General features: G+C 40.4%; 2 protein-coding genes across 4 annotated transcripts in view; one reads left to right on the top strand and one right to left on the bottom strand.

Annotated features, from left to right (window-relative positions):
• LOC138164763 (nuclear body protein SP140-like protein) overlaps positions 1-27406 on the bottom strand; it is a 393765-nt gene that overhangs the window by 278831 nt on the left and 87528 nt on the right. The window lies entirely within an intron of this gene.
• The window catches only part of LOC138165078 (divergent protein kinase domain 1A), a 125844-nt gene that overhangs the window by 52886 nt on the left and 45552 nt on the right, over positions 1-27406 (top strand). Inside the window, exon 2 of one of the 3 annotated variants that reach the window (XM_069093213.1) lies at positions 7969-8096. The exons of the other annotated variants lie outside the window; for them this stretch is intronic. The gene's annotated coding sequence lies outside the window, so the exon portion shown is untranslated. The remainder of the gene's footprint in view (positions 1-7968; positions 8097-27406) is intronic. 3 annotated transcript variants of the gene reach the window in all.

Here is a 27406-nt window from a genome sequence, read left to right on the forward strand (position 1 = left end):
AAATTAATTTTACATATTTGCATGAATGTGTAGATGTAGATCAGAAAGTTTTCCAGATTTGTTCATTTCAGATTCTTTTTTTGCTACCAAGCGTTTCTAAAATTCTTTCTGTTCTTTCATGAAAAATAGGTACATCAAACATTTCTGTTAAACTATCACATGCTCTTCAAATACTTCTGTAAAATTGTCAAGTGTTCCTACCTTCTGGAAATCAAGATTACAATATTTGGATTTGGCAAAGATCTCTGATTTAACTATGGGATAAAGGTCACATTTAACATCTGGGGTTTTAAACCTTATTTGTGCCTGGAAGGTTCATTTATAAGTGAAAGTAATATGCTGGAAATTAAAGGCTTAGATTTTCAAAGCCTCTCAGATTATAGAGAGGAAAAAAAAGCCAATTGGGAGTTGAGTTGGCCAAGGACATTTTATTGCACCCCCTTCTGTCCGTGGAGGACCTTTTACTTAGCCCCAGATTCTTTGAATTTGAGGTGATCTTTTGATTCAATTCAAAAAGAATTTATTAAGCCCCAACTATATTAAAATCACCATGCTAAGCCCATGAATTGCACAGACCAAAATAAAACATTAAAAAAAACCCTTTGTTCTCAGTGAGTTTAAATTCTGCTGACAGAGATTACGTTTAACAGATAAATGTGAGGTAATTTGAGGAGAGAGAGAGAGCATTTACCATTAGGCAAGGTCTCTTATAGAAAGAAGGTGGCACCTGAGTTGAATCCTGAAAGAAGCTGAGGCTCCTGATAGATGCAGGTGAGGAGGGGACAGCGCATGCAAAACCATGCAGGTGGGAAGAGTCTTTTCTGGCTCAGGACTCAGGGCACCTGAATCTGCCAGTTACGGCCGGGGTGACTCTGAGCAGGCCATCCGTTTAGCCTTTCTAGGCTCAGTGTCCTCTCCTTTAAATGAGGTTGTTGGGTTAGATGTGCCAAGGCTCCTTCCAGCTCCTGGGATCCTGGGAGAGTCTGTGAGAAATGATAAATGAGAATAACGGTAGTCACTGCATCAGGGGTATCCAGCTGAAGCTAGTTCTGGGCAGCACGAGGGCACGGAGCTGACCTTGTGTGTCTCCAGGAAAGAGAGAGCTGCAGAAAGGCCGTGGTCTTGGTCTTGGGCTGAGCCACAGCCGCCTCTGTCCTTTCAGCACTGGATCCTTTGGCCAGGCTCCGTCTCTCACCTTGCTTGTGGAGCTCCCGTGCGGACTCTGGCCTCCGACCTGAACACTGCTTCCCACCTCCTGTCCCCTTGAAATCTGCCTGCCTGGTAACTGACCCCACATTCTGTGCGGCACACTGGATGCTCTGAGATCCTCCCTGAGTGAGGCCCACACAGCACAGCATTGCTGCCAGGCACCCCAAACCCACGGGGTTCCCAGCCTTGATCCATCCAGGAGGAAGGCCAGGAGGAACATTCATGTCTGTACAGTTGTAAAGAATTTCCTGTTAAGGTACCACGCAGATGAAAGGAAACAGGTTTTCCACTTTTGCTTTGTTGTCCATTTGTCTTGGTCACATCCAACTTGATGACCCCATTTAGGGTTTCTTTTCAGAGATATTGGAGGGGTTTGCCGTTTCCTGCTCCAGCTCATTTGACAGATGAGGAAACTGAGACAAACAGGGTGAAGTGACTTGCCCAGGGTCACATAGCTACTAAGTGTCTGAGGCAGGATTTGAATTCAGGAGGATTAACTTCCTGACTCCAGGCCCAGCACTCTGTGCACTGTGCTGCCGCCTGGTGGTCCTGGCTTCATTGTCGCTAACAGACAATAAATGTTATTAAAGGCCTAACATATTACCGCCCCCCCCCCACACACACACACCCCTGCTCTCAAAGAACTTATATTTTAGGGAATGAAACAGATGCACATGATAAAGGCAGGAATGTAAACTGGATGGGTGAAAAACAACAACCTTGTCACCTTAGCTCATCTTTTGTTCTCATTCAAACTCTAAACCAGTGATCAGATTTGGGAATGTCAGACCCTGAGCTAGGTAGTTATCTGTGATCTGCACCCAGACCTTGAGTTGAAAGAAAAGGTTTAGGTTTTGCTTGGGGACACTCTGCCTGGATTTTGCTCCTGGGGTTTGGGGAAGTGACCAAAGAGCTCTCAGCCTGCCCTTACTAGAAGAAACCAGGGTAACAATGATAGTGCCCTGGGAGGCGCCAGGAGCTGGTAGCTAGAAACAGCACCCAGCAGAGACTCCTTGCCCAGCAGTCACAAGGTGCCGTGAGGTCAGCAGAACAACAGGCAGTAAGGGACTTGTCCACAGCAGCTATGACAGGCCAGTGGAGCTGCCCCCAGCAGGAAGCACAAAGCCAGCGGAGACATTCACCAAGCAGGCATCAGGACCGGTGAGGGTAGCGCCATGTGACCATCAAAAAGCCATCTGTGGTCCTGAAACTTGGCAATGGGTGCTGCCTCTCCATAGTATGGCTTGGCTACATGGGTTCCCTACGTGTGTGTGTGTGTGTGTGTTCCTCATGTTTGATAGTTCTGCACGCACATTTTCCCCATTGGCAACGCATGTGTTTGTGGGAGAGGATGATTTAGATTTATGGGGGAAATGTTCTATTGCAACTTTTATTGCTGTGCTATTTCATTAAATGTTCTGAAGTAATTATACCCTTTAGTTGACTAGAGAAAAAGCAAATGAATTCACAGAGGGCTTCTGAGCCACAGTTTTGAGTGAATAACTTAGGTGCTACGTAGAAAAATAATTCCAATAAAATTTCAGAGATGAATTGAGAAGGTAGGGTAGGTTGGAGCCAGTCTGGTGTGAGCTTTAAGAGCCAAGTAAAAGCAAGTCAACCAGTGTTCATTAAGTTCTTGCTGTATGCCAAGCAATGTGGGAAGAGCTGATAACACCGCCCTGGAAAGAAAGACAGTCCCTGCCCTCAGGGAGCTGCCCTTACATTCTAGTTGGAGAAAACACCAAAGGGAGATAAAAGTAGGGTGGAGAGCTGGCATGGTGGGGGAAGTGGTGGGTGAAGGTATTGGGCAAAGCAAGCCTAGTGAGTCATGTGTATAACCTCAGGAGGAGTGAAGACAGGTTTGACCTGAGCCTCCTCCTTAAAATTAGGGAGGAACCAGCCTGTCAGAGGAAGGTTCTTAAGTACACAGGAGTGGAGTGAGTTTCCAGGGTAAAGAGCTTTCTATGGCTTGATAGAGAAAGTCCTATGGAGATGGGTCAGTTATAGAGCCTAGAGAAGAAAGCCAAGCTTAGAGTTTACATTTTATCCTAGAGGCAAGAGGAAGCCACTGGAGTGTCATATATTTACAGAACTGGAGAGGTGGAAGGTACCGCAGTGACCATATGTTCAGTCATTTCAGTCATGTCCAGCTTTTCATGACCCCATTTTGGGGTTTTCTTGCCAAAGATGCTGGAGTGGTTTGCATTTCCTTCTCCAGCTCCTTTGACAGGTGAGGAAACTGAGGCAAACAGGGTTAAGTGATTTGCCCTGGGTCACACAGCTAGTAAGTGTCTGGGGCCAGATTTTAACTCACAGGGATCTTCCTGATTCCAGACTTGGCACTCTCCACTGTGCCACCCAGCTGCCCCCATTACACAGCTTAGCCTTTAATTACACAGTCTTGTCTTTCTCATGGCTTCTTGGAGGAAGGGTCACCTGAGCTAAGTCTTGAAGAAAGAAAAGAATGGCCACAGGGTAAGAAAAGCCTTATGGTTCTGCCCAATGACAACTAGTGTGAAATTACACCAAGAGCATCTACTTAGAGTCTGCCCTCCCACCATACTGCCTTTGCCAAAGAAGGACTCTTTCTGTTTGAGCACCATTTCCTCAATTCCAGTGTGACAGGCCATAAGTGACCCAATATGTTCACTAGGAAGATTACTTGAGCAGCTTTGTAAAGGATGATTGGTGAAGGGAGATGCTGTATTTAGGAAGGTTAGAAGAGGAAGCCCAGCAGAAGGGTAATAAGGGCCCAAACTAGGGTGGTGTCAGCTTGAATGGACCGGATAGAGATGTTAAGAGTTAGTGCCAAGGTAAAACAGATAAGACTTGGCAGGCAGTTAAGCAGATGTCAGGGGCAAGGGAAAAGGAAGAGTAAAAGAAGACTTAGGGACTCCAAACCTGATGAAATCGTGTACAGTTACCTGCAGTGGGCAAGCAGGGAGGAAGGATGGGTCTTACAGGGAGGAGGATGAATTCTATTTGGAACACATTGAGCATGGGGTGACGATGTCGAGTAGGCAGTTGAAAATGTGAACCTGGACCTCAATGATGAGGTCAGGGCTGGATATTTTAGGAGTATATGCATAAACATAATGAAGCCAAAGGTGTAGATGAAATCGACAGAGAGACTGAGAAAAAAGGACCAACTTAAGAATGGAGGGATACCTGCACTTAGGGGATGGAAGGAAGAAAGTAAGTTGGGAAAAGATGCATAGAAGGGGTGATCAGATGGGTAGGAGATTTAGGAGGAAGCAGTATCATGGAAGCCAGAGGTGGAGAGAATATTAAGGCGGAGGGGGTAATCAGCAGTATCTAAGGATACAGAAATCTCAGTAAGGATGAGGACCAGGAAAAGGCCATTGGATTAGACAATTGGGAGGTCATCATTGAACAGGATTGCAGGGGGTTAGGGGAATTGAAGTGCAGCTGAACCATGAGGAAATGGAGACAGGGAATATATATTTAGCTATGAAGGGGAAGTGAGAGAGATGATGGCTTAAAGGGATTAAAAGTGTCAGGAAAAGGTTATTGCTGTTTTTAAGGATAGTTGAGACCTGAGCAGGGACTCTGAGGTTACTTCAGTACTTAGTCCTATGATCTAATCCTATGATAGAAGAAAGAGGCAAGAAAGGGGAAGGAATCAATAAGGAGGGGGAGGTATTAATAAAGCATAGTCCTAGTGGAAGAGGGATAGGATAGTATGGGATGAGATAGGACCAGAGATTACAAATGAAATTTTAAAATGCCCACCTGGAGTTTATGATTAAAACATAATTGATAATATAGGCTGTACACAAATTTAAGAACAAACATATGCAAATGAAATCAAATTAGTGTAGTATAAAATTCTTGTATCTAAAGGAATGATCAGGAATACATAGGTTAAAAAGGGAGGACAATGATTTGCTTAAGAAAAATGTGTAACCCCAGAGCTGTTAGCACATAAAAGTGCATGGTCATGTCCATGAGGTCTGGAGCCCCAAAGAAATTCCTCTACCTTCAACCTCTGAGGACACTTGGCAAGAAAGCCAAAGAACCTTGCAGTGATCAAGTTTGGAACCTTTTGAGAAGGAAATTTTGGAAGTCCTGAGCATCTCTGTTACAAAACAGCGTGCATTTCACAATGAGATTCTATGAGCACCACAAGCTTCTCTTTCAGTGGAGCATTGGACCTGCCACTCCTCCAGTTAAGTCAGGTTTACTGAAGAGGCTCCTACTGGCTCCCTGTCCACTGCTCAGATTACCCTTCAACCCAACCTCATCCAAACCTAGACATGACCTGCCACCTTCCTGGCTTGGCTCCCCTGGGCTTCAGTCCACAATCTCCTCTCATCTGTCCAATCCTTCTTCACCTGCACTCTGCCCTTCCCCTCCCTCCTACAGCAATGCAAACACCAGCTACAGCCAATTTACCCCGGCTGACCTACCATGGTGGTCATCCTCACTGGTCTGTCTGTCAGGTGGGGTCAGTCCAGCTCATTCTGGGGCAACTCCCTGGCCTGAAACACAAAACGTAGGAAATTTGCTGCTTCCTTGTGTGAAATCTGAAACATGTGAAGTGTATACAGCTTATGAAATAAACATAAACACACAGTCCTTTCTCCCTCTCTCCTCCTCTGCTTCCCTTCCTGAATCCTTTAAAAATGACCAACAAACAATATCCTACCAACAAATAATTAATGTGGGAGTATAAGCAGGAGTCTGAATCATGTAGGGCTTAATAAATGGTTGTTGATTGAATTTCCATTCACATATTTTTTATTCTTTCCTGAGGACATTAGCTCATGTTAAGTCTTTGGCCAAAGTATCTAGTGGGTTTTTTTTTGTTTGTTTTTGTTTTTGCTTTTGTATGCTTTTCTCTGTTTAAAGGTGGGAGATTCCAAGGATAGAATGTTGCATACATTGTTAAGCATATTATTTAATTTTATTTACAGAAATTGCTTTTCTTTGTTATAAGGGAGGTGTAAGGGTGGGAAAGTATGTCCAGAAACTACTGTGACAGAAAAACATTAATAAATGTTTTTAATTAATTAATTTAATTTAAATTTAATTTAAATAAATTTAATTAATAAATCTTATTAAAATTAAAATAAATTTGCCACATTCTTGTAATAGCTATTTGTCACAAAGTGAGTCCCTCTGTTTGCCAAGCAGCCCTTTGAGATCTCTTTAGATTTTGGCACCCACAGTCAGGCTTCCTTTTCCTTTCACACCTTTCTCAGGCTTTGCCCTTTATTCTTACAAACCCTTGTCAGCTGCACCTCTTTCCCTTTGGAATATATTCCCCTTATTTCCTTCTGGACATTTATTCTCCTCCTTCATCCAGCCAGCTCTGGCTTCTTCTGGCCAATGAAGTCTCTTTAGAAACAACAGCAGAGCCAATGATCTCAGATCACATTCTGCATTTTAGGAGAGTAGGATTTAGTAGCGGCCTTAGGAGATTGGCATTCTTAGTCACAGCTCAAAAAATCAGGTTTCTGGCCAACTACTCGACAGTATTTTTTTGTCTGAAAGCCTCTGTCTGGGCAGACATGAGAGCCTCAGAACCTCAGCCATTCCTCACCCACTCCCACCACCAAAAAGAAGGAACTAAGGAAGGAGGGAAACTGATCTCAGCTTTTTAAAGGAATTTTTTTTTCAAAAGGCTCTTGTCAGGAATAAAACACAGAAATGGGATTCTGAGACAAGCTGTGAACTTCTCTTTCCCAGAAATGTTTAAGGGGAAAAAAAAAGCCAACCAGACTTAAGGTTCAGTTCAGTTCCTCTTCCCACCTGTGGGACCTTGGACAAATCTGTTCAGCTCTCCAGACTTTTGACTCTTCATGAATGAATGAATGAAATGAAATGAACATTCATTAAGCATATACTATATGCCAAGCACTGTGCTAAGTACTCAATATTCAAACTCTAAAATTAAGACAGTGCCTGTCCTCAAAACACTTAGGGTTAAGATAACATATAAAGGAAAGTAGTAGCCAGGAGGGATATTTTGTTTTGGTAAGTGAGACCATAGAGGAGTAGATTGACATTCTTTCCAGGATGAATGACAGGATTGGTTAGATTATGGTTCCACAGCTAGAAAAGTAGAGGGAGGAAGGAGGGCAGGAAAAAAAAAGGTAAGAAGAGGGAATAAAAGAGGACTGATACAATTGGATAAAAATATTTACATAGAATTTATATTGATGTGTTACAAAAAACAAAAAAAGATGTCCTACCTGTTATACAGATGAAACATGGGAGAATGTATTCATAAGGAATATTTAAAAATCAAAAATTTAAAAGATAGAAAAACTTAAAATCACATATTGATATCATATTATAATTATCTTTGCAACAAATCTCTCTAAATGCAATGTCAAAAATGCTTTTCACAAATTGCAATATATTTAAGGTGTTATATTTATAATATGCAATATATTTAATGTATACATAATTTGTAATATAACATTATATATTCATAATGCAACATATTTAAATTTTACTACTTCCAAAATGTAGCTTTTTGTTTTTCGCTGGAATTTAAAATTTTTATAATATTGGCATGAGATCTTATTTATTTGAAAACCAAGAAAAAATACATTTAGAAATATTTCCAAATAAACTATTTTTTTCTAAATATATGGAGGACATTTAACATTTTATAACTAAAAATAGCTTAAATTTTTAAATATGTCTTATAATAAAATAATGATAATAATGTCCCAAGTTCTCAAATTGCAACTTTATTCATTAAAAGTTACATTTTTTTTTTTTTAGAAAACTGATCCAGGAAAGTTGCCACTGCCCATAGTAAATGGAGACTGCGCTACTCTACAGTCAGAGCATAGGTGTAAACGTTTGTAGGACTCTGAAGATGCTCAGAAACGATCAGGTCATAGCACAAGGTTGTAAGCCATTACCCTGAATTGTGCATTAAACATGAAATACATTTTGTTAGGAATTACATTATAATATAATTACATTCTGTTCTCTATGTGTAATCTAATCTTTGATTAGAATCTGTTGGCTTTATTAGAAAAGCCTTCTTTTTCTTTTTAGTTCAATTGAATGGGAGGGGAAAAGGAGAAAAATAATTATTAATTGAAAAAAATAATTAAAATTCTAAAATAGAGTATATTGTTTGATAATTGACAGAATTTTGCAGATTGTTATTATTTTCTTAGAAGTACACCAATTTTGCAGTGGGTGTCAAAAACTATAAACAAATAATGATATTGCTGAGAAAGACAAAAACACATGTAACATAGGAAGGCCCCCTTCTATACCGTCCTCCTTGCCCCTCACCTCCCTAGCTTGAGGGATTACAAAGGAGTAAAGTAGAGCGTTGCTAGAGGGGGATCTATATGAACTTTAAAAAAATATTTTGATAGGTAGCTGTGTTTCAATATAATTGATTTCCTTTGTAATACTTTTATTTTATGGATGTAAAAACATTAGTGTGAGAAGGGGTCCATAGGTATCACCAGACTGCCTGAGGGTTCTGTGACACACAAAAGGTTAAGAACACCTCCCTTGGATTCTCTTTCTTTTTTCCCTTCCCCTTATGTCAGGCAAGTGAAGACAAACAGGAACCAGGAGCACTTAAATGTTATATAAACACGTAACTGATGTGACTGATTCCTGCTATTTCATCCTTTCCTGGGCTCTGAGTCCCAGCGCCTTCCATTCTATAGAGGTAGTCGTTTAGCATGTGATCTACATGAATTAAGCTGGTCATGGATTCCTGATGTGGTTCATAGTCTTGATGCATAGGGTTTTTGTTTTGCTTCTCCATTTTTCACTGATCAAAGACTTCACGATGGAGAAATAAGAAGCCTGCATGGAATACCTTTTATCTTATCATTAACACAAAGTGGGGGGGGGGGGGGAAGCCAAGGAAGCCTGATTCAGGACTCAGATAAAAAACTCACTATGTTCTCTATAGAAAACCGCCTCACCAAGAGCCTTCTATAGAGTATATAGTGAGTTTTTTTATCTGAGTGCTGAGGCTTCCTTGGTTCCCCAAGGGGGAAGAGGGGTCGACAAGGGTGAGATAGCACTTTTCAAACACCTATACATTGAAAAAAGAATTTTTGGTCAGTCTTCTGCTTATGCTCAATATAAATCTAAAAGGATCTTAGAACCCGAAAGAAACTGCTTCATCTATGGCCATGTACTTAAAGGAACTCAGTCCAGAATTTCTTGCATGTACAAGGTAGAAAAAGGAGAATTCTCCTATGGCAATGCTGGCAGGATGAAGGCGGGGAGCCCTGTCCAGGCAGACTAAGAAATGCAGGCATAATTCTTCATCTCTAAAAGTAAGAAATCTGGTAATACCTTCAGCTTTTTGTAAATTAAGACATAATGCTCTAAGCAAGGAGTGTATTTCATCTTCCTTATGTTGTGTAATGACTTAAAAAAAAAAACCCAACAACCCAAGACATATGAAGAAACCACTTGTTCTGCTTACTTGAGGTACTGGGTTGTGGGTCACTGGAATCCGAACAGATCACAAAAGACACAACCACTCGGATTGTGTAAAATGTAAATGCCTCTGCATGAACAAGCTTCCCCAGAGTCATCCTCTAGCACCACGTCATGTCACAGAATGCATCCGGTGTCCGGAGCCTCAGCCAGAAACCCCACCCCCCGCCCCCAGCAGACCCCCTGTGCCAGAAAGGCTTCTGAGTGTGGCCTCGGCCACAGCTGGTCTGCCCCTGGGCGTGGGGTCTAAATCTTTCATTTGTCCTGCGTTTACCTTGCTGGTGCACAGCGATTCCTTTGATGTGTTCCATTCCCTCTAGACTGTGAACACCTGGAAGACAGGGACGATTTTTTTGTTCTTTTGTTTTTGTTTGTAAATTGTGGTGTTTTTGCCCTCCTTTGTTTCTTCAGCTGTAAGCACCATGCCTGGCACATAGTAGGTGCTTAATAATAAATACTTATTCACTCAACATGGCCATGTAGGGACCACAGCAGCCCATGAAACAGAAAAATACAAAATGGCCCCCAGTACTGCCCAGCCCCATCCACTTCTGCAGAGAAGTGGTCACTGAGTTTTTAAGCAACTTATAAACTTTAATTTATTGTTGATACTGTAAATAAGATCCTCATTAGTGCTGGAGGAGCAGAAACTTACTGATCTCAACATACCTGCTGTAAACTAAATCATACATGAAAGGCAGTTACAAGGCAATAGGAGACTTTCCTTGGCAAGGCAAAGAGAAGAGTTAATGGAATGGGTTTTCTAATACATCCAAAGGTAACCACAAACATTATTTCAGAGGAATATTTGATATTGATAGTATTGTAATATTGATAAGTAATGAATCAACCAACAAGCATTTCTTAAACTCTTACTATGTGACAGGCACTGGGCTAATTAGACACTTAAGATACAAAAGAAAAATGGAAACAGCTATTAATTCTCAAAGACCTTACATTCGTGTGCTTATAGAAGTATGTACAAGAAACATACAAGACTATCAATACTTTGGGGAGGCCAAGTGGTGCAGTGAGTAAGAGCACCAGCCCCAGAGTTGGGAGACCCGGGATCGGTTCCAGCCTCAGATACTTAACACCCACACAAAATAACTGGCCGTGTAACCTTGGGCAAGTTACTTAACCCCAATTACTTTAAAAAAAAAAAGAAAGAAACATACAAGTTTGATAGGAGGTGGTCTTGGAATGGAAGGTGCTAGCAGCAGATGGTGGCCCTAGAGCTGGTCCTTGAAGGATCAGAGAGACAGATGAGATGGAGAGGACATTACAGGCATGGGGGACAGGCAGAACCTTGATGGGTGGGAGGCAGAGTGTGCAAACCAGTGTGACAGGACCATAGAGTGAAAGAAGGCAGGGTAATGTTTAGTGAGGCTGGGGAGATTGGCAAGAGGACAGCTGCTGAACTGAGAGAAGAGGGCAAAGGAAAGATGCCGTGGAGCCAGGCCAGACAATAGACTAGATACGTGGGATGAGTGGGAGTGAGGCGTCAAAGGCGGCAACGAAGCTAGTCCTTGGCAAGGAGACATAGCTTGGTGCCAGGACCACACTTGGCATATCTCCATCTGTATACAACCCTCCAGGGCTCGCCTTCTCCTAGCATGACTTTCAAGAGCTCAGGGTCATCCACACCTCAGTGAGACTTGGAAGTAGGGTTTTGTAGAGGGCATATGGACTAGGCAGGAAAATAGATGTTCGAGTTATTTTCTTAAATATGTCCTAGAAAAGGAACATAGATCTAACAAAAATAACCACTAGTTCAGAAGAGAACACAGATGGGTCAAAGGTCATTTCAATCATATCCAACTTTTCATGATCTCGTTTGGGGTCTTCTTGGCAAAGATACTGGAGCGGTTTGCCATTTCCTTCTCCAATTCATTTTACAGATAAGGAAACTGAGGTAGACAGGGTCCAGTGATTTGTCCAGGGTCACACAGCTAGGAAGTGTCTGGGGCCAGATTTGAACTCAGGAAGATGTCTTTCTGACTCCAGGCCCAGCACTCTATCTGCTGAGCTAACCAGCTGCTCCAAGTAAGGTGTAAGAGTGCCCAAACAAATAGTACAACACTCCATAAGGGCCAACAGTATAAACCTTGTGCCTAATGATCTGTCTGTTACATTTAACAAATCTGAGGTACCGATTCCCTGTAGCCTTTGCTTAAAGGTAGAAGAAAGTAAGAAAAAATAAATTGGTAAGGTCTTCTTACTCCCTTCTCCCCCTCCCCCACACTTGTCACTACTCAGTATTCAAAGGTCCCATTACCTTCTTCCCCAAGCACCAAGTATTACCATTAGATTACCACCACAATCTCCCACGCCAACTGAGGCAGGAGAGGACGTATCAGAACATTCTGCCTTTAAACATATTATAGCCCCCAAGTAGTAGTTGGGTGGTGGTTTTTAATGTTATTTTTATAAGCATTTATTATTTCTCCTACCCAATCCCCACCCCCACCCCACTGAACAATAAAAGGAGAAGAAAACCGTTGTAACAAATATGTAGAGTCCAGTAAAACAATTCCCTCACTGGCCATGGCCAAAAATGAATATTGTATCCAGCACCGAAGGCCATCTACTCTCTGGCAAGAGATACTTTCTCTTTGGTCCTCAGGAATCAAGCTTTGTCATTGCATTGACCCAAGTTCTAAGGTCTCTCAGAATTGTTTTTCTTTATAATATCATTGTCATTGTATGGATTATGCCAATTCTTCCACCTTCACTCTGCATTAGCACATAGAGAGCTTGCCAGTTTCCTCTGAAACTATCAATTTTGCTGTTTCTTATGGCTCAGTAAAATTACGTTACATTTATGTGCTATAATTTGTTAGCCATTCTTCAGTAGGCGGGCATCCCCTTAGTTTGGGGCAACTTCAAAAATAGCTGCTCTAAATATTTGGGGGGGGAAGGAAAAACAGAGAGAGAAAAGGAGAGATATATGTGTATAGATATATGTGTGTGTGTGTGTGTGTGTGTGTGTGTGTGTCCTTCCCCTCTTTCTTGTTCTCTTTGGGATATAGGCCTGGTAGTGGTATTTCTGGGTCCAAGGGTATGTACAGCTTAGTCACCCTTTGGGGTGTGGTTCCATAGTCTGCTTTCCAGAACACCCGCAAGCAGTAGTTGTAACTGATGATGAATAATTATGTTTTGCCCTTAAGAGAGGAAGAGACAGTGGGGGATCTGAAAGCTGTGCAGATCAACCCATAATTTAAAACAACAAACCCACAGGGGAAAGAGGAATTCCCCCCCCCAAGTTACATAATCACCCTTTGCCTTTTCTGACATTTGCTGACATTTTCAGGGAGAAGCTGGTTAAAATTAGAAATAAGAGGAAGGGCTGGTCATTGTTTTCTTTTCAGTTTTAAGGTTATTGATGTTTTGGTTCACTGCTCTGGTAGTATAGCAATATGGGAGGAATTTTTATGCATATATCATATATTTAGACTTATATTCAATATTATCCAGGTTCTCAGATGTGAAATTTTCTGAGGGTTTTTTGTTTGGTTTGGTTTGTTTTGTTGTGGGAATAGAAAGTAACTTAAAAAAAATAACCATAGAACTGTGACTACTAGACTGTACTTTATTGGTACTTATAGGGCCTATATATGCATATACATATATATGTGTATATATACATATATTTTGCTGTCTGATTATTCATATTACATACCTAAATCTATGTGTAGCATGCATAATATTTACACAGATCTACGTCTAATTCCAAATCTAGTCTGTAGATTTATCCCTACTTTGATCGAGTCTCTGAGATCCTGTCCATAGAGCTAAGATCCATTTTATTTCTAAGTTACATGAAGACCCTAGTGTGGGATTGCCTTGACATGACCTGCAGTTTCTAAAGCCGCATATGCTTGTTGTCCTGTGAAGTTTGGGAAAGGTCAAATAGGGCAACACGATAACCCAGTCCATAATACTGTCACTGATGACGTCAGGGATGGTCCTCAGAAGGTGCTAATAACCAACAGGAGGGAAATGCCGGCCTGTTTGCGCCGCTCCCCAAAGTTCTACCTTTAGGCAAAGTGAATACAAAAATGAAAAACTAGTGTCATGTGTGTGCCCAGGATAAAAAGTATCCAGGTGGGGCGGAAGAGGTAAAGAAAGGTGAAACGTGACCCAGAATCACCAAAGGAGGTCAGTGTCAAAAACAGGGAAAACAAAGGAAATTACACTGTGTAATATTAGCAGCTGGTGTGTTATTCATAATCAAAAGTTCAGTAGTTAATGCCTATGATGAAATGGTGATACAGCATCATAAATATCTGATTTGAGCAGCTCTAGAGGGTTTTCTGTCTTCTGTGTTGCTTCCATGTGACTAAGAGATTTTGCTGCCATGTAACCAAGAGTCTGCAAAAGTAAACCCACATCTAATATAATTGTTACTCTCAAAGGTATCCTTGAAGTCTAGTTGTGGCCTTCAGAAACTGTTTTGTACATGCCAATTTTACTTCAACGTATAATGTGGTTTTTTGGGGTTTATAATAAAAATATTCAGTTAACCCTGTGTTTTTATATAAAACATTTTTAAAACCATCTATTTTCGTATTTTGTATAGATTATCTTAAGTTGACTATAAAATATTTCATATGCGCTATTAATATTTTATTTAACAAAAAAAGGATCCTATCAAAAGATGTTTATATATGTATATACATAAATATTATATTGTTTTATATATTTTATACCTATCAGAGGATGATAATAATAGCTAACATGTATATAACATTTAAGTTTTGCAAAGCATTGTGTGTGTGCACACACAGGCATGTTTGAGTGTGATCTTCACACCAACTCTGTGATCAAGGAGCTATCATCATCCCCATTGTATAGATGAGGAAACTGGGGCTAAGGGACTAAGTGACGTAAGAGTCTGAGGAAGAAGTCAAACTCAGAGCCTCCTGACTCCCAGTCCAGTGCTATCCACTGAACCAGCTAGCTGCCAGATTATCAATTTAAAATCTGATTTCAAGGGTCCTGAAGAAATAGAGTTAAACTTTTGTATTAATTAATAGTCAATCAGTAAATACTTATTACAAACCTGCTTATGTGCCAGGCACTGTGCTAAGTGTTGAGTATACAAGTAAGAGAAAAGATAGACAGTCCCTGCCCTCACAGAGCTTACGGTCTATGGGGGAAGATGGAGAACAATACACAAAAGGAATCTGTAAAGGAGAAAGGGGAAGGTGCCTAGCAAGGGGGCATGGTGGAGGAGAAATCTGAGCTGAGAACCCTCCTTAAATGGAGGGTTCAGAGCACACAGCCCACACTCCAGTTAGGGTATAATGATGAGGTGGAGTCCTGTGACTGATGCTATAAAAATTAGATTCTTCAGTTCTGTAGTGAGTGTATCTACAATGACAAATCTCAAAGGAAATACTTAGGACTCTTAGAGGCATGGATTATCATTTGAAGAGTAAAATCTCTTTCTCTCTCTCTTTCATTTTACCATTGACTGAAGAGTTAGAAGATAAGAGAAAACATTGACCAAGACATCAGAAGACTGTTTTTTAGTCATAATCATAGAATTCTGAAAGACATAGATAGGTGGGTGTAGAGTGAGGAAGACTGGGATTCAGGTAGTACCAATGACACAGCCTGGCTATGTGATCCTGGCTCTCAGTGCCCCTAGACAACTCTCTAAGATTTTCCATTGCAGAGAAGGTGCCACCCTGCATTGAGTGGTAGAGGAAGGTGCTCCATGGAAACTCCCTAGTTCAGTGAGATCACAGTTCTAGTGTCTATCGCTCTAGAACTTGAGAGTTGAAAAGGGATTAGATGGAATGAAGGAGTTTTAGATATGGAAGAAGGATGAAGAAAATGGGGACCAAGGAGTGATTTGCCTAAGGTCACACAGCTACTTTAGAGGCAGACTAGGTTTTAGCCAAAGTACTCTTTCTGCCGTACCAGCTCACTGACTTCTTTCCGTTCCCTGTAAAATGATGGCTTGGATTCCATGACCTTATAATGTTCCTTTTAACTATTAGATTCTAGATACTGAAAAAGGGCATATTCACATGAGAAACTAAGCATGGTAGTACACACCTGTAATCCCCAGCTACCAGAGCAGCTAAGGCTGGTGGGTCTTATGAGCTCAGGAGTTCTGAACTGCAGTGAGCTAAACCAATCAGGTGTTCACACAAGCTCAGCATCAATTGATGTGCCCCGGGGAACAGAGGAACACCTGGCTAACCTAAGGAGGGATTAACTAACCCAGATTAGACATGGAGCATATCAAAGCTCCCATGCCTATTGGGAATGGTTTGGGGCCTATGTACTACCAGCCTGGGTGAGATGGGGAGGCTTCATTGTGGTCTATATTGTAAAAGTTAGAATCTAGAAATTTATAGATGGTAGAAGGGATCTGAATGTTGAAGATGATACCAGGTCAGCTAATCTTTGTATGTGTCTGTATGCATAGGTGTGTATATGTATATACATACATACAATATACATATACACATACATGTGTACATGTGTATATGTATAAATTTTTATTTTTAGCTCCAAATTCTCTCCTTCTCTCCAGTCCCTCCCCCACTGAGAAAGAGGCTTAATGTTTTTTAAAATGCATTGGCATTCAAGACTTCCAGATGTGTGGGACATATTTAAAACGTTAGTACCTCCTTTCACTTCATTACTTGAGCAGCACAAGTGATTCTATTCAGTAGTCACCTTTCCTTGAGGAATTTTAGGTAATTCTATTTCAACTGTTCTTCCAACTGCAGAATGAAGCCAAAGATTTGATAGGTATTGTTGGTATTTTGATAGGGAAGTCATTCAAAGCATATAGAACACCATGTCTCCCATGATTTGCACAGAAATGCAGTTTGATGATGTAAAAAAAAGTCTTAGCATAATAATCTCAGAAATTAATTTCTTTTCTTTTAGGTAAAAATCAGTATTAACAACAAATGGCAGCCATTTTCCTCATCTCAGTAATCTTAACCTTTCCATAAAGAGCTTTTCTCATCCTCTTTGAAATGTGTGAGAGAGATGGGCAGGACATTTTCTATTAGCACCTGCCTTAAAAATACCAAAATTAGAGATGGCCATCTGGCTTTCATAATTTGTGATCTCTGTGAAATGTGATTTTACTAATTCTGAATAAGCTTTCAGGCCTTTCTAAAAAGCTGCTTAATTTTTAAAACATTGCACCTTTTACGGCCAAAGTGAAGGAGTGGGGTTAAGTGGACTGTGGAGGGAAACTGGACACAGCATCCCTAGAAAGGGTTCTGGCTACTGTGTCCTCATGTGTGGAAGCGTGGCCTTCAAGCCTGCTGCCTAAACACCTCCAGAACTATGTGTACTTTTGGTACTGTGTACCAAAGCCCTTCAGAAAATGGTGAATTATTAACTTTTTTAAATGCAAGTGGTGAATAAAAATTCATTTTCTTCCTAAGATTTGTGTAACTGGGTACATTTGATTTTTTTTAAGTATTCATATGAATTTTTATTTTTTTACTTGTTCCTGGGTTCATTTTGTATATTTGTACTGTTACAAAGACCAAATGAAAAACAATTCTTGGATAAACAAAGGAAGAAATTCTTGGTTTTTTGGGTTTGGGTTTTTTTTTTTTGAGAATGTATAAGTTGAAATTCACACCAAGATATGTATAATGGAAATCTCCTTCAGTATGCCCCATCCTCTTTGGGTAAAGATTAGACCAGATAACCTCAATTGGTCCCAGTCTTGGAATTTCATTATTCTATTATTGCATTCATTCTTAGGTAATATTAGGGCTGATTTCCCCAAGGCTAAACCTTTTTGTAGCTAAAAATATCTTCACTGCCACTTCTAGAACATTTCTGTACATAAAAGTTTGGTTTTTAAGGCAACTTCTTACTTTTTAAATGTTTAATTTCTGTTGTATATAACTATCTGCCTACAATACTCATCTGTTCAAGTCATCTTCCAAACCCTTCTTACATTTTTTGGCTTCTGATCTAAACAAAAAAAAATTACAAACCCTAATTCAGGCAAGTATGAAAATAGTTCACCCCTGGTCTCCTTGGTACAGTTACATATGAACATTCCCCAAGGAACAGAGGCTAACTTCTCCCTCCCCACAAAAAGTAGATTAACTCTTCAGTTTTAGACCATGGTGGTAGGGACTAGTAGGCACTTCCTGGAATTAGGAATACAAGCATTCTACAAAGTGACTAAATCCTGGAAGAACTGTACAATTTCCTAGTTGAAAAACATGGATGGGGGGCAGAGTCAAGATGTTGGCATAGAAACAGGACTTCCACAGGTTTCCACTCCTACCTCCTCCAATTCATGTAAAAAATGACACTAAACAAACTTTGGAGATACAGAATCCACAAAATGATAGAGAGGAGCTAACCTCCTTCCGAAGACAGCCTGGCAAGAAGGGGCCAGCACAGCACTCTGGGAGCTGAGCCCAGCCCCTAGAGACCCCGAGGTTTTAGCCTCAGGCAGGCCACAACCAGCCGCACACTAGAGGGACTTCAGATCACCAGCAGTTTTGGCAGTTTCCAGAATTATCAACCCATAGATGCTAAGGACAAAGTGAGAGGTCAGTGAGATGTGGACTTTGTGAACCAGGAGTTCAGGAGTGTGGTCCGGCCTTTACCCCCTGGAGGGAGAAGCAGATGAGGTGCCATGGCCAAGCAGCCACCTTGTGACTGCTTCACAGCTCCTGGCTTGCAGATTGGAAGGGGACCAAGCAACTCTTGCTTTAACCTGCTTGGATCTGGATTGCAGTCTAGGGTGGAGGTCCTGGGGTGCATGACCAGTTTGCCAGAGCATGTGGTGGCTTCAGAGAGGGCATCCAACTAATAGCTCCAGCAGCTGCAAAAACCCCGGCGATTGGGACAAAGCTCCCCCCTCTGGTAGCAGAGTTCTACTGTGGTAAAAAAAAAATCTCAAAAGTCAAGTAATTGAGTGGCAACATGAGCAAGCAAAGGAAGCAAAGCAAGCAGAGCAAACCAACCTTAGACTCCTATTTTGGGGACAAAAAAGATCAAAGCATGGAACAGGAGGAAGACAATGAAGTCAGAACTCCTGCACCAGAAGCTTCCAAGAAAAATATGAGCTGGTTACAGGCCATAGAGGAGCTTAAAAAGGATTTTGAAAACCAAATAAGAGAAGTGGAGGAAAAATTGGGAAGAGAAATGAGAATGATGCAAGAAAATTATGAAATGAGAGTCAACAACCTGACCAAAGAAAATAACACCTTAAAAAATAGACTAACTCAAATGGCAAAAGAGGCTCTAAAAGGCAATGAGGAGAAGAATGCCTTAAAAAGCTGAATTTGCCAGATGGAAAAAATCTCAAAAGCTCATTGAAGAGAATAATTCCTTCAGAATTAGATTGCAGCAAATGGAAGCTAGTGACTTTATGAGAAATCAAGATACTATTAAACAGAACTAAACAAATGAAAAAATAGAAGGCAATGTGAAATATCTCATTGGGAAAACTACTGACCTGGAAAATAGATCCAGGAGAGATAATTTAAAAATTATTGGACTACCTAAAAGCCATGATCAAAAAGAGAACCTAGAAATCATCCTCCAAGAAATTCTCAAGGAAAATTGCCCTGATGTTTTAGAACCAGAAGGCAAAATAGAGGTTGAAAGAATCCACCGATCATCTCCTGAAAAACATCCCAAAAAGAAAACTCCTAGGAATATTATAGCTAGGTTCTGGAATTCCCAGATCAAGGAGAAAAAATTACAAGCAGCCCAGAAGAAACAATTTTAATATTGTGGAAACACAATCAGGATAACCCAGGATCTGGCAGCTTCTACACTGAGGGATTGAAGGGCTTGGAATATGATATTCTGGAGGGCAAAGGAGCTGGGATTAAAAAAACAAGAATAACCTACCCAACCAAACTGATTATCATGTTTCAGGGGAAAATATGGTCATACAGTGGAATAGAAGACTTTCAAGCATTCTTGATGAAAAAACCAGAGTTTAATAGAAAATTTGACACTCAGATACAAGAAGCAAGAGAAGTATGAGAAGGTAAACAGGGAAAAGAAATCATAAGGAACTTATCAGAGTTGAACTATTTACATTTCTACATGAAAAAAACGATAATTGTAGCATATGAAACTTCTCAGTATGAGAATAGTTGAAGGGAATAGAAATGTGTGTGTATATGTATGTATGCATATATATGTATACATACATATATGTCTATATAAGAGGGTATATGAATACATATGTGAGTATGTGTATATATGTGTACAGGTATACATAGATAGAGGGCACAGGACCAATTTAATAGGAAGGAATGATACTTAAAAGGTGAAATTAAGAAGTAAGAGAGGAATATAATGAGAGGAGATGGGGAGAGACAGAATGGGGTAAATTATCTCATATAGAAGAGGCAAGGGAAAACTGTTGCAATGGAGGGGAAGAACAGGAAAGCAAAAGGGAATGGGTCAACCTTATTCTCATTGAATTTGGCTTAGGGAGGAAATGACATACACACTAAATAGGGTATCTCACCGTACAGGAGAGTAGCAGGAAAGGGGATGAGAGGGGGATGATGGAAGAGAGGGCAGGCTGCAGGGGGAGGGGAGTTGGAAGCACCCACTTTTGAAAAGGGACAGGATCAAAGTAGAGAATAGAACAAGTGAGGGGTCAGATAGGATAGAGGGAAGTATGATCAGTCTCTCACAATATGTCCACTATGTAAATGTTTTGCATAACTACACATGTACAACCTATATTGAATTGCTTATCTTCCCAGTAAGGGTGGGTGATGAGGGAGGAAGGGAAAGAATCTGGAAATCAAATGTTTAAATATATATATGTTGTTGTTGTTATTATTATTATTATTTTACATGTAACTGGGAAATAAGATATAGAGGCACTGTGGCATAAAGATCCACCATGCCCTACTGGAAAGTTGGAGGGGGTATGGGGGAAGATTCAGGAAAGAGCAGATTGGGGGAGGGGATATTCAGTGGGATCACTGTTTTGGGGTGGTGGGTAGGGGAAAAACAGGGAGAAAATGTGTAACTCAAAATCTTACAGAAATGAATGATGTAAACTAAAAAATATAAAAGAGAGAAAAAATAAAATAAAAGTCTAGACAAAAGGAAAAAAAAACAAAGCAAAACAAAAAACATGGATGAAATTTGAGAAATAAAAAATATTCCTGAAAATGTTTTCACTGTTTAAAAAATGGGGGATCATAAGACATCTTGAAATCCTCATTTTCATAACTTTCAAGACAGTTTTTTTAAATCTCCTGTTTCTGTATTTTAAAAGTCAAAAAAGTCTGATTTTTTTTTAAGTAAGAAAAGCTTTCTTCTGTTAGTAAACTCGTGTTCCAGTTTGGGGGGCATATTTGTGTTTCTACTGCTTTTCCAGAGGCAGCACTTTTCATTTGGGGCTAGCTCACATAGTGAAGAATTTTTTCCTTACACCAATTCTAATTCTGCCTCTTTGTTACTGCCATCCATCGATCCTGGTTCTGCCCTCTGAACCCAAACAGAGCAGCTCTGACCTCTCTTCTGGATGACAGCCCTTCACATTCTAGAAGACACCTCTCTACCCTCTCATGCCCCTTCCCCAACCTTCTCTTCTCCAGACTAAACAGATCCCCAGCCCTGGAACTCACCCTCATTTGGAATGACCTCGAGGCTCTTTACGGGACTAGTTTCCCACCGCTGAGTGGGTGCTCCCCAACTTATTCACATCCACAATTATTTATAATACCCAGAACTGAACATGGTTCTTTGGATGTGATCTTACCAGGAGCCCTCCTTCACTCTGTACTCAGCTTCTCTGTAGGTTACATTAATGCTGCTTACTCATACCCATCATACTGCTGACTCATAGAGAACTTGCAGCCATTAAAAGACTCAGAACTTATCCCAGCTCCGACTCCCTACCTTTTCCTGGTGAAGAATGTTTCTATCAACAAGGTTTATAAAATTGAGTTAGTATCAATATCATGTGTAATAATAGTGTAAGTGTATTGTTATTAAGCATATTATTATTTGTAGTTCAGTCATTTCAATTGTGTCTGACTCTTTATGACCCCACTTGGGGTTTTCTTGGCAGAAATACTGGAGTGGTTTGCCATTTCCTTCTCCAATTTATTTTATAAATGGGGAAACTGAAGCAAACAGGGTAAGTGACTTGCCCAGGGTCACACAGCTATTACGTATCTGAGGCTGGTTTTGAACTCAGAAACATGAGTCTTCCTGACTCCAGGCCTGGTGCTATAACTGCTGTAACACTTAGCTAGGACATACAAAATAAATACAAGGTAATTTTTTTTCTTTTTTTAGGCAGGGAGGCACAGGCAAGAGGGATCAGGAAATGTCTCATGGAATAGGTTAGAGCAGAGCTTTGAAGAATATTAGGGATTCTAAGAAGTTCAGGGTAGGAGAAAGTTCACTTCAGATGTCACATTGCCTGTTATGCGGGTGTTTTGGTTTACTCTTTATTTTTCTTCTTCTCCCACCCTCAATCCCACCCACCACGAATACCAGTTCCTCAGCACAGTAAACCATGGAGATCAAAAACTCTCTTGGACAAGGACCAAACATTATTTATAGTTCCCCCAGGACCTAGCACAGTACTCTGTACCTAAGAGGTAATTAACACATTTCTATTGAGCCAAATTGAAATAATTTACTATAAAATTATAACATCAAACAGCTTTTCAGATAATTAGTAGCAGAGGAATAAATAAGGTCCCTGGTTCATTGTTCTCCTTTTTTCTATCTCTAGTGATTTTTAATGATAAAGTATTTTCATACACAGATATTACTAATTGCTTAGTTGATTAGTTCTTCTGTTTATTAGAGGTTTAGTTTTAATTTTCCTAATTTAGTTATATAAAATGTTTAAATTAAAGCACTAATTCTTTATAAATTTGACAGTTTCCACTTGTTGAAGCAGTTTCCATTGTATTCCTTGGCCAGCCATGGTGTTTTACTTAGGTTTTCTTCTGTACTCCTTTTGGGAACATAATTTGAAACAAGGTAATACCTAGATGTTTCAGTGGATAGAATGCTGGGCCTTGAGTCAGAAGGTCTGAGTTCAAATCCAGCCTAAGACACTTACTAGCAGTGTAACCCTGGGCAAGTCACTTTACCCTGTTTGCCTCAATTTCCTCGTCCATAAAATGAGCTGGAGAAGGAAATGGCAAAACATTGCAGTATTGTGAGGAATGAAAAACCAGAGAAACAGAAGCTCTGGGTAACTAATGATCAGTTTATTAATTAGCATGGTCAGTAGTTTCTCTCAGTAACCAAAGATAAAACCATGAAGAGGCCGAAAGACCTAATATACTTTTTAAAAAGACGAAGCCCCTCACAAGGAAAAGTCAACCCTGATTCATACACACTTTAATGAGGTGGCGGTCTTGATATCTTCAGCCCCTTGGGCTGAGAATGTGACTTGATCATGAGAGTCAGCTGTGTCCAGCAGTCCAAACTGAGGAATCCATCTCTACCCAGACTCTTTGGTTTGTTTTCTCCTTCATGAGCTGGGCCACCCTAACCTCCCGTGGAGAGGTGTAAACACTTGGGCTTATTCCCTAAGGGCAAGAATTCACCTAGATCAGATTCTGTTACACTCTACACAGAAGTAAGGTCTCCTAGTTGGCTGGAGCCCTGCCCAAAATAAAGGAGGATTAGGCCATTCTCCTCTGTCTGCCTTGTCCTTCAGAGACAGGCTGATTGACCTACCAGGGCTGGTCCCTGAATGAGGAAATAAAGGAAAAAGAAACATAATCCCAATTTCATAATTGGTTGTTATAATTTTTCTCAGTGTCTTTGCCCAAGAAAACCCCACATGGGGTCAGAAAGAGTCAGACATGACTGAACAACAAATATAGCCAACCAATGAAACAGCCCTGGAGTAACAGTGCTGATAGTCATCAGTCTTGTTTCAAGTACAAATAAAAGGGAGAGGGAGGGAGGGAGGAAAGGGAAGAAAGAGAGAGGGAGAAAAGAGAGGGAGAGAGAGGGAGGGGAGGAGGGGAAGAGAGACGGAAGGGAAGGAGGGAAAGAGAGAGGGAGAGAGAGGGAGAGAGAAAGAGAGATCAGAAACAGTAAGGACCAAAAGCAAAAGCAACAATTCTCATCCCTAATGAGAGAATACAATGTAAAAGAGCCTGTTATAGTTACTTGGGCAACAGTCATACAGGAAAAATAGTACCACCAGACAAAAATTATATTTTTATAATACTAGCTAATATTTATTTAGGACTTTACATATGTTAACTGATTTGAGGTTCACAATAACCCTATGAAGTTGGTGCTATTATTATCCCCATTTTGCAGATGAGGAAATGAAGACAAAGAGGTTAAATGACCTGCTCAGGGTCTTGCTGCTAGTAAGTCTCTGAGGCAGAATTCGAATTCAGGTCTTCCTGACTCTAGGCCCAGAGTCTATCTACTGGGCCACCTAGCTGAATTATAAAAGTAAATCATTTTTCCAGCTCCTAAAAGCAAAGATCCATGAAGAGTTTAGAGAATATCTATTACTACTTTTGATTACACCAAAGTGAATTCTTTCCTCTTCCCCTGGGGATGCAGCTCACCCAAGGAGTAGACTAGTGTGCACTCCAAGCCCAGCTCAGCTCTGCTAATCTTTTCTGGGACTTACAAAGCAAGTGCTCATGGTTACAGCCACGTCCTCTGCCCTCCTTCCATTTGTCTGAGTTCTCAGGCAAATTCAGTCTTCCTTACGAAACAGCATCTTGAGGGCCAAGTTTCTTTGCATCTTCCAACTGGTCAGCATAAAGTGTGTATCTTTGATATGCTTCAAGTCAACAAGCATTCATTAAGTGCATACTGTGTACCAGGAACTTTGCTAAACTGTGGGAATAAAAAACAAAGCAAAAGCAGTTATTTTCAGGCGTCTTTAAGATTGGAATAGATCGTAATATGGAAACATGAAGCATTTGATTCAGCAGACATTTATGAAACGCTGTTCCTTGAGCAAGATGCCCTATCTCTTGACTCCAGACATTTTCACTGGCTGCCTCCCATACTTAACTTAGGATGCTCCCCCTCCTCATCTCTGCCTATTGACTTCCTTCAAGGCCCAGCTAAAATCCCTTCTTCTACAGGAAGCCTTTCCCAACCTCCCTTAATTCTAGTGCCTTCTCTCTGTTGGTTATTTCCTATTTAAACTCTGTAGACCTCATTTGTCCATAGTCGTTTGCATATTGTCTACCCTGTTAGATTGTAAGCTTCTCTAGGGCAGGCTCTGTCTTTTACCTTTCTTTGTTTCCCCAGCCGTTAGCACGGTGCCCACCCCATAGTAGCACTTAATAAATACTTAGCTGATCAGCTGACTGATCTGCCAAGACTCTGGTCAATATAAAGGACTTAAAAGCAGTTTTATAACAGCTACAGGAGGAAGTGTGACAGTGTCAGTCACGAAGGAAGAAAAGTTCTGCCATGTGACAGTGAGGGTGCAGTTGAGATTACATGATAAGAATTTGTAATGGTTTGGCCAATGTTCCGGGATTCGGTATAGAAAAGTCAGATGGGGCTGCCCCAAGCCTGAGAATTGTCAGGGCATAAGATCATAACACAATATTGATGATGGTGAGCATTCTAACACCCCACCTCCTTGAAATAAGACCCGTTGTCCTAGCCTTTAATATTCTACAATATCCTGCAATAAAAATTTATTTCGCTTCGATTTGCTTCTGTCCTACTTAGTGTCCTACTGGGAAATCCATTAAATTTTCTTTCCAAGATTTTTGTCATTCATGTATCATGACAAACGCTCAGTGGGTGTGGTAGTCAATTAACAAATTCACAGAATATTTTTTACTTTAAAAATATATCAGGGGAATGGGAGATAAAATGGATTATTTTGATTACATAAAATTAAAAGATTTTTGCACAAACAAAACCAAGATAGTCAAACTTAGAAGAAAATGAGGAAGCCAGGGGGAAATTTTTGCAGTGTATTTCTCTGTTTTATGAGACTTTTATGTCTCATTTTTCAAATATATAGAGAACTAAGCCAAATTTATAAAAAAAAAAAAAATAAGAGCCATTCCCCAGTTGATAAATAATTCAAAGGATGTGAACAGGCAGTTTTCAGAGGAAGAAATCAAAGTTATCAATAGTCATATAAAAATACTCTAAATCACTAGTAATTAGAGAAATGCCAATTAAAACAACTTTGAAATACCATATCATACCCATCAGATTATCAAACATGACAGAAAAGGAAAATGACAAATGCTGGAGGGAATGTGGAAAAACAGTTAGGAGAGCTGTGAACTAGTCTAACCATTCTGGAGAACAATCTGGAACTATGCCCGAAGGGCTGTACAACTGTGACCCAGTGATACCACTGCTAGGTCTGTATCCCAATGAGATCAAAAAAAGAAGAAAAAGACCTATATGAGCAAAAATATTCATAGTAGCTCTTTTTGTGGCAGCAAAGAGTTAGAAACTGAGATGCTCATCAGTTGGGAAATGGCCAGCAGGTTGTGGTGTATGAATGCAATGGAATACTATTATGCTAAAAGAAATGACAAAGGGGATGGTTTCAGAAAAACCTAGGAAAACTTATGTGGGCTGATTCAGTGAAGCGAGCAGAATCAGAACAAGAATCTATAGACGAACAGCAGTATTATAAAGATAATCTATGAAAGACTCAGTCACTGACCATCACAACCCCAGATGACTCATGGTGTAAAATACTGCCCACATCCAGATCGAGAACACATAGTCTCCAAGCACAAACTGAAGCATTTTTTTTCATTTCTTCATTTTCCTTGCTTTGGGGGCAAAGAGGGGTGGGGAACATAGCTAATGCAGAACTATGTTTGTTATGACTTCATATATATAATGAGCAAAAATATATCAGGTGAAACAAATATAGCTGCTCTAGAGTCCCATAAAAGCAAAAATACTTAAAATGTTATTAAATTAGATGTGCAGGAGGGAGAATTGCTGAAAGAGTATTATCTTCCAAGAGTCTATAAAGTTCATTATGAATTTTGAAAAGCAGTTTCATGGTACCTTTAGTGAATATTTCTATAAGACCAGACTAGAAATTTTTTTTGGAAACCTTTCCCCTCCCAAACACCAAATACTGTCAGAACATGTGTCAAAAAGCCTGATAAAAGAGAGTGGCCTTTCTACATCCTGGCATCTCTCAGACTGAATGGCAAAGCTGCTATTATAAAGTGAGTTTCTTGTCTTTGAGATGGCTGTTGTCATGGAAAGTAATGATGATGGGAGGGGTGGGAGCTGTTCAGCTCTAATGAATTTGGTGAGCCCTGCTAGCAGCAGTGACTTGTGTAGATGATATATCCAGGCATAAAAAACATGAAGATGCTGGGGGAGGAGGGGGGAAATTCCAGCACAGCAATTAAAGCATCTTTTTGTGAAAGGTACCAAACCCATGCATCCTGCCCTTCCCAGTGTCTTTTCACTTGCCTCTTTGGACTTTGTTCTCGATAGTGACCCTGTCTCTACTCTAAGCATCCCCCCTTCTAGCCTTCGTTCCTTGGTAATGATATTGCTTCTGGCATTGAATTATGCAGTCTTGATTCCCCAGCTAGTAACTCTTTACCCTGCCTGATGGAATGTCCAATTTTGCAAATTTTTTTGAATGCTTGTTCAATGCCCAGCTCTGTGTGCTGGGTGCTGTTAGGACCACAATGATTATGACATTGTTCCTACCCCCAAGGAGCTGATGGTGTAGTTGAAGATATAAGACAGATATGAA

The sequence above is a fragment of the Petaurus breviceps genome, unplaced genomic scaffold (genome assembly GCF_028583685.1).
Source record: "Petaurus breviceps papuanus isolate PSGF00001 unplaced genomic scaffold, PetGlider_PUasm1.0 207, whole genome shotgun sequence".
NCBI classification, from domain to species: domain Eukaryota; kingdom Metazoa; phylum Chordata; class Mammalia; order Diprotodontia; family Petauridae; genus Petaurus; species Petaurus breviceps.